Raw genomic sequence first — 14,161 nt, forward strand, 5'->3', positions numbered from 1 at the left:
ACAATCAGGTTAAGTAAATGTTGCAGACGTAACCCTGACCCCATAGCACTCATGACAGCAGTGTGTGCATTCCAAGGGATGTATGCATGAGTAGACCTTGCAACCATGCAGGGGTCTAGAACATGTGTAGGGCACCCCTCACAGCCATGGTAAGGTCCGCTGGTTGTCAGTGTAATAGTCATGTACTGGTCATACATGCTCTGCTGATGTTGTGATCTGCAACGTAGACATCAGGCATCCACAACTGATAGCTGTTTACATATCATCCCAGGTATGTGTTGCTACAACACACAGGGGCTGTGACCATTGGAGCTGACATAACCGACACAGTACTACAGATGCATCATTGGTTTCTACACCTGCAAGGTATGGTGCACAGGATAAGGCTGGGTGCGGAACAGGTCCACAGTAACACTTTGTACAGGGGGTGCAGTATTAACACGGGGAGGGGCCATCACCTACCAACAAAGCCCATACCTCACACACACATGTATACTGCTGCTAGCATGATGTCATGATAGTTGCACTGCATGCTGTTGAGCTCCATATGTAATGCATGTTGACAGAAGGCTAACGGGAGGAGTGTGTGTACAAATGTGCAACTCTACATGTAAAAGTGTGGGGTGTGTGTGTGTGACTTGGTTGTGTTCGTAAGTCCAATCTAGTGGAGTGTGGACAATTTATGTCAGGTGTGTGTGTGTTTGTGTGTGTGTGTGTGTGTGTGTGTGTGTGTGTGTGTGTGTGTGTGTGTGTGTGTGTGTGTGTGTGTGTGTGTGTGTGTGTGTCCATGTATGCACAGGCGAGAGTGGGATTGACCACATGGCAATACTTCCCCCTGGGATTGCGCTGTACATGGAGTGAGACATGGGACAACAGGACAACCTGTCAGATATGTGAACACAGGACAGCTGATAGCATAACAAGGTCTGTAGCATGGAGCATGCATTGGGAAGTGTAGTACATACCAGGTATAAACATCATATTGCCAGCAGCAGATAGGTAACTGACAACCCACATATGCAGTACTACAAATGCAATGGGGAATTACCACAGCACATCAGTGAGTGTATTCAGGTAGTACTGCTGTCCGCATAATGGGTCGCTTGTGCAGCAGATGTGGCATGGACTGAGCAAGACTGTAGTATGAAGCTCTGGTGTGTGACATATGTAGTGAATGTAGCAGCCCCAACCATATAGGGGCCCCATACACCATCACTGCCCATACACAGGGTAATACAGGGTGACAGCAGTGAGACCATGTACAACCTACTCCACCCAGGTCAGGGAGGTGATGGAGTAACAGATCAGGTGTGGTAACCACACATATAGGCATGGAGAGGGATGATATGTGAATGGGGTGTAGTGATGCATGTATATTAGCAAGTGCCATGCAGGAAGGGGAACATATTTGACTGTAGGACTGTCTGTAAACTTAGGGAAGGTGAGGTAGTAAGGTGGCTGTCAGTGTGAGTGTGTGTGAGTGTGTCTACTGTTATGCACTGCTGTACAGGTCTTAACATGTATTTGTTTCCCCCACAGGTGGTGAGGTGGGTCAGGGTCCATCCTGCATGCATACTGAGGTAGGTGTCCCTACAGACACTGATAATGATGAAGGTACAGGTGAGGCACAAGTGGAGTTGTCAGAGGCCGATACTGTGCCAACATGTGTCATAACCCTCCTAGCCACCCCAAGCCCGCACACAGTTACAGTGTCCCTACAAACCCCATCACATGTGGCCATAGCAAAGGGACAGTTGGCACTTGGTGGCAATGACCAGAAAAGTGTGGTGTCCATGCCAACTGTGTTGGGTCACAGTTGACATAGCCAGAGGTCTGGAAGGCCACCACATCTGCAGATGTACCATGGTGCTCATAGGATGACCACAGGTCATCCTGCCCCTGGCAGAGGCACCACAACTGGTACCACCAGGAGCATGTTTTAGGCTGTAATGCAGGCACAGGGTCCTGAGGCTATAGAGGTCTCTTTTCACAGCTGTAAGTGGCAACCTCCATAAACTTGCTGTTACCTTCCATGAATATACCGAGGTCATGGATAGACGGTGGGGTGAGATGGTTGGCCTCCTCAACCGTGCTATGTCTGTGCTAGAATGTGTGGTGGGAGGGTTGCGATGGCCATGTGGACATAGGCCAGAGACACCAGCAGCTGGCGGTCAACGGGGATGTGCCAGGGTGCACAGCCACTCCTGTAGTCGCAGTACCAGCCCCAGCACACCACAGGGGCTGCAGGCCACACCACACCACAGCAAGCAATGTGTACATAGCCCTGGCAAGGCCCAGGCAGGACATGGTTCCAGCAGACATCTGTCATTATCAATGGAGAGTAGCGCCTCAAGGTATGTACCTGCACATACCCATGGAACCCCTGGCAGGCACAGTCAGCGTGTCCATGGCCGGAGGCACTGAATTGCACACCCTACCAGGTATGGTTTGCAGCTGTCCATCATTACCCGTTTAGGGCAGCCACATGGTGGAACTGTGTGCATGCATACCCACACACTATGCAACCACACCTAGGGTGACCCCATACCGACACACACCACATCATCATGCCTCAATCAAGGAACCACACCCCTCACCCACACACATGGTGACGCATGTTTGAACCACCCTCGGCCTCTGGCATACCTGCAACACACCCTGGTCATATGATGATACCTGTGCCACATCCCTGTTATCCATAACTTCGATGCAGAGACAGGCTAACATGGTTCTGATGCACACGTTGACTGTAATGGGGTGCCGCAATATACTGCAGTGTAGATTGCAGTCAGGGGTAATATGTACTGCTTACATGTCAGGTAATGTAGCCATGCAGCTAAGATGACATTCACGCACCCTGTGCATATGATGATACCTGTGCCACATCCCTGCCATACATAACATTGATGCATGGACAGGCTAACATGGTTTTGATGCATGCCGTGACTGTGATAGAGTTTTGCAATGTACTGCAGTGTAGAATGTAGTCAGGGGTAATGTGTACTGCATACATGCAGCTATGATGCATCTCAGTTATTGGTAACACCAATTCATATCCCCATACTGTCATCCATTTGTGTTGTAGGCATACATGTGTCAGCAGGAGGATGGTCTGCAGTCATATTCCACAGGGGTATGTCAATGTGGTGACACCATGGCTGTGACATATGTGGTGTACAGTTGTACACATGCCACAGGTATGTATAACAGTTATTGTCCATGCAAACATGACTGGTAGCCTGCCAGTACAGGTATAATATGCACCTTTATGTCAACCCATCCACATACACACACATTCTGACTTGGCAACACTGTGTCTAGATCCCAACCCGGGTATGTAGTGCTACTGAACTGTGTGGCTGTCATTACACACACGACACCATCTGTAGGGTGAGTTGTGTACCAGGTCACATGCTACATGCATTCCATCCACAGACATGTACAATATGCTAATGGGGGATGTAATGCTTGTATATGGTGAATACATAGTGTGTCATACCATCATATACACATTGACCAACACATAACAGGGAGACACACATCTTAGAGACCTGGTTGTATAGTTGCTATCTAACTAGTCCATGTGTCCAATGTGTTACAGGTAGGCTGCACACAGCACATGTGCAACTGGGCCATATCCTGTTATCTGTTACCTGTATAGGTGATGGTGACATTGGCCATCTGAGTGTGGTACGTGGGCCATATACCAGGTGTACCATGGTGTAAAGACAGTGTACACAGTACCCATATCCCCCATTGGATATTGTACATACTAGAATCCATTTTGATATACTGACATACCCACTATCACACATTGACCACGATGCAAAAACAACGCATTGCATATCACAATAGTGGTACCACAGGGATATGCATGTTATGCACATGCCACAGGCAGAGTAGGGTGTTGCATTGCATTGCCACACCTATGGGCGACAACAATATCCATACTACTGCGTGGCAATGTGTATTGTAATAGGAGTATGTGGACTCGGACTGGTGTACCCTACAGATATGCAGACATGCACATATACACACACGAGGCAGACCTCAATGTAAATCCCATGCCTACCAACCCATTGGTGCAACATTGTTGTGCTGGTACTGCAAGGCACATGTAGCTGTTAGGGAGTGGCGTGTAACAGGCTACATGTTACATTAATGGGGTTGAAAGGCACCACACACTATACGAGTTGTACAAATAGGCATCCCCCCAGTCAAACACGTCCACCCTGCAATATACTACCAGGTGTTGGAGATCTCATAAACAAGGCCAGTAGCAACATGGGCACACAATGTTACCTGTACTACATCCCACCTGTATGATGTCAGGCTGTTATTGGTAACATATCATGCAGTAAAGTCTGGCTCCCATGGGGAATGTATTATGCCATCAACATTACCAGGCTTCAGACACAGATAAGCAGATAAGCAGATACAGGTATACATATTTATAATTATATATATATATGTATATATATATATATATGTGTGTGTGTGTGTCTGTGTGTGTACATATACATGTGACTACACATACACATGCAGTTATATGTACAGTACGATGCATAAGTGGTAGGTGCACACAATATAGAACAGCCACTATGCCTACAGTTGACCCCTGAATGACTGGACACTGTATGTGCCACCCATACAAATGACAATTGCTGCCTGTAACATACACCCACAGAGAGATCATAAGTGAAACAACACCCACAGGTTTGCAGACCTGGTAACCTGTCATCATGTACTATTCAGTTCTACATGCCATGCCATATAGCTGTTCAGACACTGACAACTATATCAACAGAGTGATGCTACAGTGGACCGGTTACACTCATACAGTAGACTGGATAGGTTCACAGCTGTTGCTGTCCAGGTCAAGCCATTCACATTGTACAATAGGAAAGGCACACTGGTCTACAGGATACCTAAAAATCGACAGTATGTACTCCAGGTGTGTAGTTCAGCAGCCTCTACCAACACACTGTACAAACACAGTAGGTGGTATAGATGTCTTATGACCACATGGGTTGTAACTGCTACATAACATGGCATAACTGACACCATCATGAGCACACCAACACACAGAACAGTTTGTATGGCAAGGGGCAGTAGTCCTGCAGTACCCAAATCTATGTCAGTAATGTGTATATAGGTGAAGTATATGGTACTGTACATTCAGATACCTTAAGGAAGCTCAGCCCTGATACCCCCACATTTTGTAGCAACCTAGGTCTTTTCTGGTGCTCCCTCCCCAGACTCAATAATATAGGGCCATATACCACTGTTACATACACTGGGGTCTGCAATGCATGAGGGCACACGTGTATTGTGTAGGTGGCGCCCGCACATATATGGCCCTAGCCCCATCATATGTGTGGGGGTTACAATGGCAGTGGACTGATGGCAGACATGGCAGCTTGTTATACTCCCAGCCCACTATGAATCAACCACCAACAACATGACATATGTGCACAGCTTGGTATGTAGGTGATGGACAGTGGCTGGAATACAGGCACATATGTGGACAACTATTGTCATGCACTATGCAAGGTGTGGGTGTTACAGGATAGTCTGTAACATACCCTTAGTCATGGAATTGCTGGTATGGATGGCCATGAATGTAGCCATGTACAGGTAACACGCAACACACACTGCCAGTGTATTATCTGACACAAGAACTGTTTGGTGGGCAGACAAGACATGATAGGCACAGCCCCGGACGGCATGAGGGTAGGCCCACAGTTGTGTGCTATGCAGATGGACTGCATTCCATGGAAAACTAGCATGTACACCCACACCCTGTAACACCAGTACTGTACAAAGCATAACAGAACTCCACTCACAGTCTGTCTGTACTTCCTAATCCTCCTACAAATATGTGCCTGCCCTGAGTGTGCTGGTTCTCCTGTATGGGGTATTGCTACATGCTGTCAGTAGCACTGCTGCCCACACACAGGACGGATGCACACACATGATGTGGGAATCAGTAGTGGGTGGTTGCCATGACAGTGTTAAATGGGTGTAGTACACATGTGTAATTGTATATCTGACTATCTGGATATGTATATGTACATATATTCCCACCATAGTTCCTGGACATGAAGTGTATGCCAACCCCAGCCCGTATATTCCCAATGTCATAGTTGCAGGGGATGTCAGGTATCTCTAGCAGGTATACTAGTAGGCTATTGCTACTGTCATTGGGATTGTCTTCACAGACATGTAGTGTGTGGCAGGTCACATCTGCTATTAACATGTGTGCCATTGGTTACTGAATGACATCCAAAGGACATCAGTGTGCAGTACCGCTGCTAGCATGTAATGCTGCTGTGGACTGCAGCAGAGATATTGGCCAATATATGCAGGGGTCTGACACAGTCTGTACAGTCCAGAGGTGTACACATAAGCCCTTAGTGCTACACATGTGTACTATGCCTGACAATATGGATGTGGGTGGCCATGTAGATGGGTATAACACATAACGACTGGTATATAATGTCCACCATAGGTCATGCATTCACATACCCTTGCCTGGCCTGTAATGGTATGGCCACTGGTACAGGGGTGCCATGGCCACATACTACACAATATGTATTGACATACATCTGCACTGCATCCCGCTGCCCTGTCTGACATACATGACTATTAGGGGAGGTCCGGCAGTGAGACATCTAGCTAGTATCTGCACATGACATTGCACTGGGTAGGTACACTCAGCTGCTAGGCATGTCACAATGCACTGTGCAGGCTGCAGAAAGACTGGCTAAACACTAGCCTACACCTCCCAATGGGGAATGCACATGTACCTGCATATAAAGCAGGCTCCATAGGCATGTCACAGCACAGAGTAGGATACACCTGTGTGACAGTGCATATCCACAACCAATGTGAACACAGCCACAGCCACATATGGTTAGCTAGCATGGAATTATAGTATATGGACTATGTGTTCGACACCATCCTCATATGTGCCACTCACAGACTGCCCTACATATACTGGCCTGCTATACAGTTTGGTCTGCTGGCTGTGTGTGGTATGGGACATGCGTGTTTATGGCCCTACAAACATCTATGCCACTACAGTACCATGCAGTAGGGCAGCATGTAATATCTGGTAGTAGGAGAACTAGAACAATGTCATCTACCACAGTCTGTACACAGGCTAAGGTACATATCAACATTACACACACTGTCAACATTCAGCATAGGTACACAGACCTCAGTACTGTATGAACATCCTCAGAATGTGCATGTAATGTAATTTAATGTAACCCCCTACTGTACATAACATGTGTAGCAGTCAGATATATCAGTGGCTTGCTTTCAGATATGATGCTACAAAGTATGGTGTACAGCACATATGCACCAATTCAAGCACAACATATGTACAAAGGTTGACAGAGGTGTGGCTGAGACCACATACACAGGGCCAATACTGACATGTTGATGTGATGACCACATACATTTACTGTTGTTACAAGGCTGTTGCAACATATGTCCTTTGAGGGATATGACTTCTGTGACTACCACAGCTTTCTCCATCTACTGACTGCAACCCTCACACTACCTTCAACAGTCAACAGCTAGATGCTCCGTGGATGACACATGCAACCACGGATAAAACACTGCCCAGGCTGCAGTTGACCCTGCAGATGGAGATTCCCCATCAACATGGAACTGACATGGCAGGTATTAAGACATGTACATGAGCCATTTCCACACAAACACTGTGAAAGAAACATTACTCCAAATGCAGTATAGCGGCATTTACAGTCTGTAGTCAGATCAGGCACATCGACCTCCCATTTGTTGCACTGTTTCCCCATCATATGTTGCTAGAGGTACACCACAGTCTATCTGGGATGCTGTCTGGCACACAACAGATCTAGTTCCTGCTCACAGTGAGTGAAAAGGGAAAACACCACCATGATGTTCCTGGGTATTGGAGTGTGTTTCCATACAACTGGCAATGGGGATGTTACCACAGCTGTTTCACATGCAATCAGCTAGGGAGGGCTGTGATTTGTGCAGAGGCCATCAACTGATCATGAGCATTACTTACATTACACATGCTGCTGCCTAAGCAAAGCAGATGTAGGGCTCCACTTCCACCTGAGAGGGGGTGGGGGACACAGACAGAGGCTAATACATGTCAGGGAGGGGTAGGAGGGTAAAACTGAAGCATGGTTGTGTCACACACCTAGCAGCACATGGTATCAAACCCCTGACAACTATGTAGTGCTAGCACAGTTTGCTGCAATTATTGGAGGCGCCACATGGATTACCTGTTGTGGAGCACTCAGAACATATATGTGATGGTGAGTGACATCTGCAACAGGGATAAAGTAGCTGTACAGTAGGTGACATACATGTGACTGTTGGAATGAATAGGTGCCAGCGTCAACACAGCCACACTCCCACAAGGACACATGCACATTGACACACATGGCAGGGCCAGGTGTACAACTCACTGGTTGTGGGATTGCCACATCACATCACTGTGCAGATATCCCATGCACCACACAGGTCATACGAGGGCTGTATGAGTGAAGGGTATGGGAAGGTGTCTGACATCAGACAGCATGCTGCAGTATGCCCATGGTGGTTGTAGGGAGTGTGGATGTGAACATCTGCAGCATGCAACACACACACAAACACAGGGTGCCACTACTGACATGCATGTGTGCATGTCTGCACAGGTGTGTGGTGTTTGACTGTGCCAGATGGCTGTCCATGGCTAGGCAATGGGTGTACCTTGGCATCAGGCCACATGACGATGGTCTGCATTGTGGCTTAGGAATTTAGTGTCTGCATTTCCCTACAAAGGTGGGTATTGTATCCCCCATTCAATCACCTGGGTGACTACTGTGTGTGGCCAATGCTGTGCATCACTTGCCAAGTCTGTGTTCCTTTATCCATGACAAAGACGGTGTCTGGGATGTGCACACCTCCCACATGCATGTACAATGGCATGTGGAACTGTACCTGGGGTGTCAGGCCCATGTTGTGAACACAGAATATCATCAGATGTGCCAGTCCTGCCCACCTGTGGTGGGAGCTGGTAATGGCCAGCAGCTTTACCCTGCACCTACATGGTGTGCATGCTATCAGCCTTCCTTGGTGTCAGTGGCATCTGTCCATACGGGCATGTTCTCAGGCATGGTATGTCCATTGTGGGTCACATGTGATGGCACCACAGGTGGTGCAGTTGTCCATTGGAGAACATGGGTGAGGTCCACTGTTTGCATGTATGTGCATATTGGACTGATGGACTGGGTCTCATGCCCTCTGTGGCCCACAGCTGTCACTCCATAGTTGCTATCAGTGACCAATATGCAGTGTACTACTCACATATTGGCTGTTACCTAGGTGTGTGTGTGTGTGTGTGTGTGTGTGTGTGTGTGCGTGTGTGTGTGTGTGTGTGTGTGTGTGTGTGTAATGCACATGGGGTGAGAGTGTGCTCTCGGTAATACTGGGGTTGCTAACTGTGATTCCCTGGACTTGATGTCACATGTCTGGGTATGGATCTGCACCCCGCCCTCTCAGCCATATCACGTGTTTTCCCTGTACAGTGGACATTGTGATATATAGTATGGCCACCATATAAGAAATATGCAAAACTGGCTCCACATTGGCCACACGTGTCACACAGTCACAACCACCTCTACACAGGATACAGGTTACAAACACATACTCGCACACCTGTCATGTTTGGGAGTAGAACATCTATTAAACTAGTGTATTACACTACAGCACTAATCAGTTATTGTACGTGCCATGGATATTATTGGAGTAGTGCTTGCCCAAAAGTGTATTTCACACTGACTGACATCAGCAGGATTGCCAAAGTGGGGCTTTGAAATGACTGTGAGAGACTAGCCTAAAATGCATTACTCCCTACACAGACAGTGACACACACAATACATTCGGAACTGCCATGTGTGGGGATGGAACGCAGCCACATGTCTAATTCACAATACAGCAGTATGCAGTTACAGGACGTGCTGTGGTGATTACTGGTCTAGAACTTTCCCAGAGGTGTATGTCTAGGTGCGCGACATCGGCAGCCTTGTCAAAGCTGGGTATGTGAAATGTAAGGGGTGTGAGTAACCTAAAAGCATTGCTCTCTACACAGTCAGACATGCACGCATACACACACAGTTGGCAGGTCGGGGGCTAAAACTCCCAACTAACCTCTTAATCACACTATGGCCATAGGATGTTACGGGACATGCGACGGAGATTACTAGGCTACAGTCATCCCAGAGGTGTATTTCAAGTTGCGTGACATCAGCAGCCTTGCCAAAGGAGGGTTTTCGACTTGTAACGGGTATGAGTAGCCTAAAAAGCATTGCTTTCTACACAGTCAGTGACAGACAGACACGCACACATATGCACACACAGACTCACACAAGCACAGTTGCCACGTCTGCGGATTGACCTCCTACCTAACTACATTATCACACAACAGCAGTACGCAGTTACAGCATGTGCTTCGGAGATTACTGGGTTACAGCTTTACCAGGGGAGTATTTCAAGGTGGGTGACATGGGCAGCCTTGCAATAGTTGGGTATATGAAATGTAAGGGGTGTGAGTAACCTAAAAGCATTGCTCTATACACAGTCAGTGAGAAAAAGACATGCACACGAACATTGACACACACTCATGCACACAGTTGCCATGTCTGGGGTTAGAACTCCTACCTAACTAATCTATCACACTAAAGCAGTACGCAGTTTTGGGATGCACCACAGATATTACTGGCCTACAACTTTCCCAAATGTGTATTTCACATTGGATAACCTCAGCAGGCTCGTCAGGGTAGTGCTATTGGGTGGCCAGTGTGTGCATGGCCCATACACCATTCATTTAGGGGTGACATACCACAGGCAGCCACACACGGGATCATATGCCACAGGTGCATGTCTAGGGCAACTAGCTGACTATGTCCTTGTACAGCCATGTTGAGCTGCTGGCATGTGGACCACATAGTCTGTGGTGCTGAAAGGTAATGGTCGCTAGCAACTGCAGTGTGTGACATCTGCAACTGATGTGTTTGGGGGCCTTTGGCTGTCTGCTTGGTGGGACAGGCGGGAATGGCTCCTTGTCATGGTCACCCTCTTCCACATATCTATATCCATCTACCTTTGGCATATTATGGTGTGTTGTTCTTACATATATGTCTTTATTCCTATCCACTGTGTGTGCAAGGCATGAGTGGTGCATACTGACGTGTCTGCCGTAACTATTGCAACCACTGGATACGTCTGGTCCACTGGTGTTTGCATACATGGCCTTCATGTGTTTAAGTGTGTGAGCATGCCCAGTATGACCTTTCAGTATGTGGATGACTGACATTGCCTTCATTTCTCTAAGTGTGTGAGCATGCCCAGTAAGGCTGTCTGTTATGCATGTGTGGAGCATCTCCGGTGGTTTGTACTGCACAGCTGACCTTTGTGTTGTACAGCGACAGGTAGCATCCTGTGTCTGCAGAGTCTCTACTGATCATTTGGCATTGACTGTTGCAACATGTCTGCATAGTGGTGGGTACACCTGACGATTTCTATGTTTCTACACAGGATTGGAGGGGGCGCACCTGATTGTTACTGTATTTCTATGTGGGGTAGGGAGGGGCACACCTGACAGTTTTACACATTTACTAGGACTGCACTGGCATGTCCGGTAGTCCATTTCAGTCTTACTCATCATGCTGGCTACGCCATACCAGTGTACTTCTGTTCTTATCTTTTGATTGCATATACATTAGTTTCTGACTTCCTAGCTGTCACAATTGACATTCCACTATCTGGCCTGCTGTAGTCTGTCCTTGTAGGTCTGGGTGGGAGTCACCCATCCACCTCATTCAGAGGCCATAGTATGGCATTTGTTTGTGTTTGTCTACACCTGTCCTGCTCGCTGTGACTGTGGTTGGGTATGTGACCCCCCTCCTGACTGGCATGTGCAAGTCACTTATCTTGTGGGTGCCCCAGTATTGCAGGTGGTGCTGCAGGGCTGCCTATGTCAGATGCACATAGTCCACTGCCTACACATGGTAAGACACAGGTAGTGTACTGTTTGACATCCCATTTACTGCATGTGAGAGTCAGAGAGAGAGGTGCTATTTCCTGGGTCCCTCCCATGTTAGTGTATGCACTATGCATTGCCTCTTTGCCAGGGCCAGGGCATACTGGTCATGCCTCCTTCTGCCTACTGGGGCAGGCTCAGGTTGTTCCTCCTCCGAGTCACTTTGTGCCTGTGCAGGCCTTGGCATTAGTGGGGGGCTATATGGCCCTGCCCCTTAATGCTCTTGCTGCAGCTGTTTCCACAGGATCATATTTTGTAGCATGGCACATACAAAGACAATTTGGGTAAATGTAGTTGGTGAGTACTGCAAGACTCCACCAGATGTGTCCAGGCACAGGAACTGTGACTTGAGCATCCCAAAACACACATTCTATTATGATTCTTGTTTGTGCATGTGCCTCATTATGGAGTTCTTGTTCGGGTGTGTGCATTTCTGATGGGTGTCATCAGCCACTGCTCCAGTGCGTATCCAGCATCCCCCACTAGGTGACCTTGTGGAATGTCTGCATTGGCAAATTTCTGGTACAGCTGCATCAGTTGACAGATGTAGGAATCGTGATAACTTCCAGGCCAGCCAGCACACACATTCAGTATTATGCACTGGGCATCGCACACGACCTGGCAGTTGATGGAGGAGAAGCCCTTGCGGTTGATGTAGACACGACCCTGCTCACCCTGTGGTGCTTTGATGCATATGTGCGTACAGTCTATTGCACCCACTACCTCAGGGTTTTCTGCTATTTGGTGGAAGAGACGCATACTGCTGGCCAACGCCTCATGCATGAGGGGGAAGTATATGTGCTCACTGACATGTGCTGCCATGGCATCCAGGAACTGGTGGAGTACCCTGGATGCTGATGCCTGTGAGATCCCCATCATATCTCCAGTTGGCCTTTGGAGGGTACCAGTAGCTAGTATTCTTAGGCCTATACATACCTTCATTTCCACTGGGATGGGGTTCCCCTCTGTTAGTTCTGTGTGTCAGGCATGGCCGGCACAGCTCAACAATCTGCTGTAGGAGGTTCCTGTCTATCCTATTCTGCTTCACTATCTCCAGCTCATGTAGCCCTTGGTAGGTTACCCTGGGTCTGTACACTCATCTCTGTCTCCTCACTGTGGGTTGGTCAGCAGCATTCCCATCCTCGCCACCCTCAGTCTCTTCCACAAGTTGTATGATAGTTATTGCACCCCTAACATTTTGCTGTTGTGAGTGTTAAAAGTTTCCCGCTTGTTTACACTGGTGGTGTAGGGTGTGGGAAAAACCAGAAGGGTAGGTGTCTGCATAGTTTATAGTGGCGTTCTGGGCTGGGCTGGGCTGGTCTGCTGCCTTTGTAATTGGCTGGTTCTGATACGTTTCACCTGGAAGCGAACCTAGTACCCCTTGATTAACTTCCTACTGCTGCTTTCTCTTCCCATTGCCCTTCTGATTCATCCCGGGGGTGCGCAGCACAATCAGTGTACTGCAATGTGCACACTGCTGCAATTTCCTGGGTTCACTTCCTTTATCTTCCTGTAGATCCTGTTGCACAACACGCACACCCACTTACACTTTATTGTACATGCTGGGCAGGTTTAGACACACCTCCTGGCTTTGCTGTGCTAAGCTGGATGCAACACTGAGTCACAGGGCTCCAATCCACTGACAGTATGCTTGACACTCCCAGACATGATGTCACCTACCTCCTAGTCTTGCACTCAGCTATTCATACTCATACACTGTTGGGACTTATCTCACATGCTGGGGAAAACCAGGATTCACTATCCTCCCCCTCATTTGCATAGAATTTCCTGCTAATGCATAGTTACATGTGTCACACTGTGCCTCCCCCCTTAACAACCACTACTCACTGGCCAGGTTGTCTTTTGCCTGCCATTGACTTGCATGGCAGAATACTTTTAGTTAGACTGTTTTTTTAGATTTATTTTCTTATTTCCCCACCGGTCCCGTTTGCGCGCCACTGCCCTATGCTTCAACGGCCATGATCGGCGTACATATCATAAAAGTTGTATTTTGTACATTTGGCATTGTTTGAAATGCCAATGGCCTTCTACTTGGCCATTGGCATGCTTCCT

The 14,161-nt window shown here is 47.8% G+C and overlaps 1 protein-coding gene across 2 annotated transcripts in view; it reads right to left on the reverse strand.

The window, feature by feature from the left end:
* CDH18 (cadherin 18) overlaps nt 1-14,161 on the reverse strand; it is a 3,071,238-nt gene that overhangs the window by 2,871,019 nt on the left and 186,058 nt on the right. The window lies entirely within an intron of this gene.

Source organism: Protopterus annectens, chromosome 3.part0, assembly GCF_019279795.1.
Source record: "Protopterus annectens isolate FY-2018-M chromosome 3.part0, PAN1.0, whole genome shotgun sequence".
Lineage (NCBI taxonomy): Eukaryota > Metazoa > Chordata > Ceratodontiformes > Protopteridae > Protopterus > Protopterus annectens.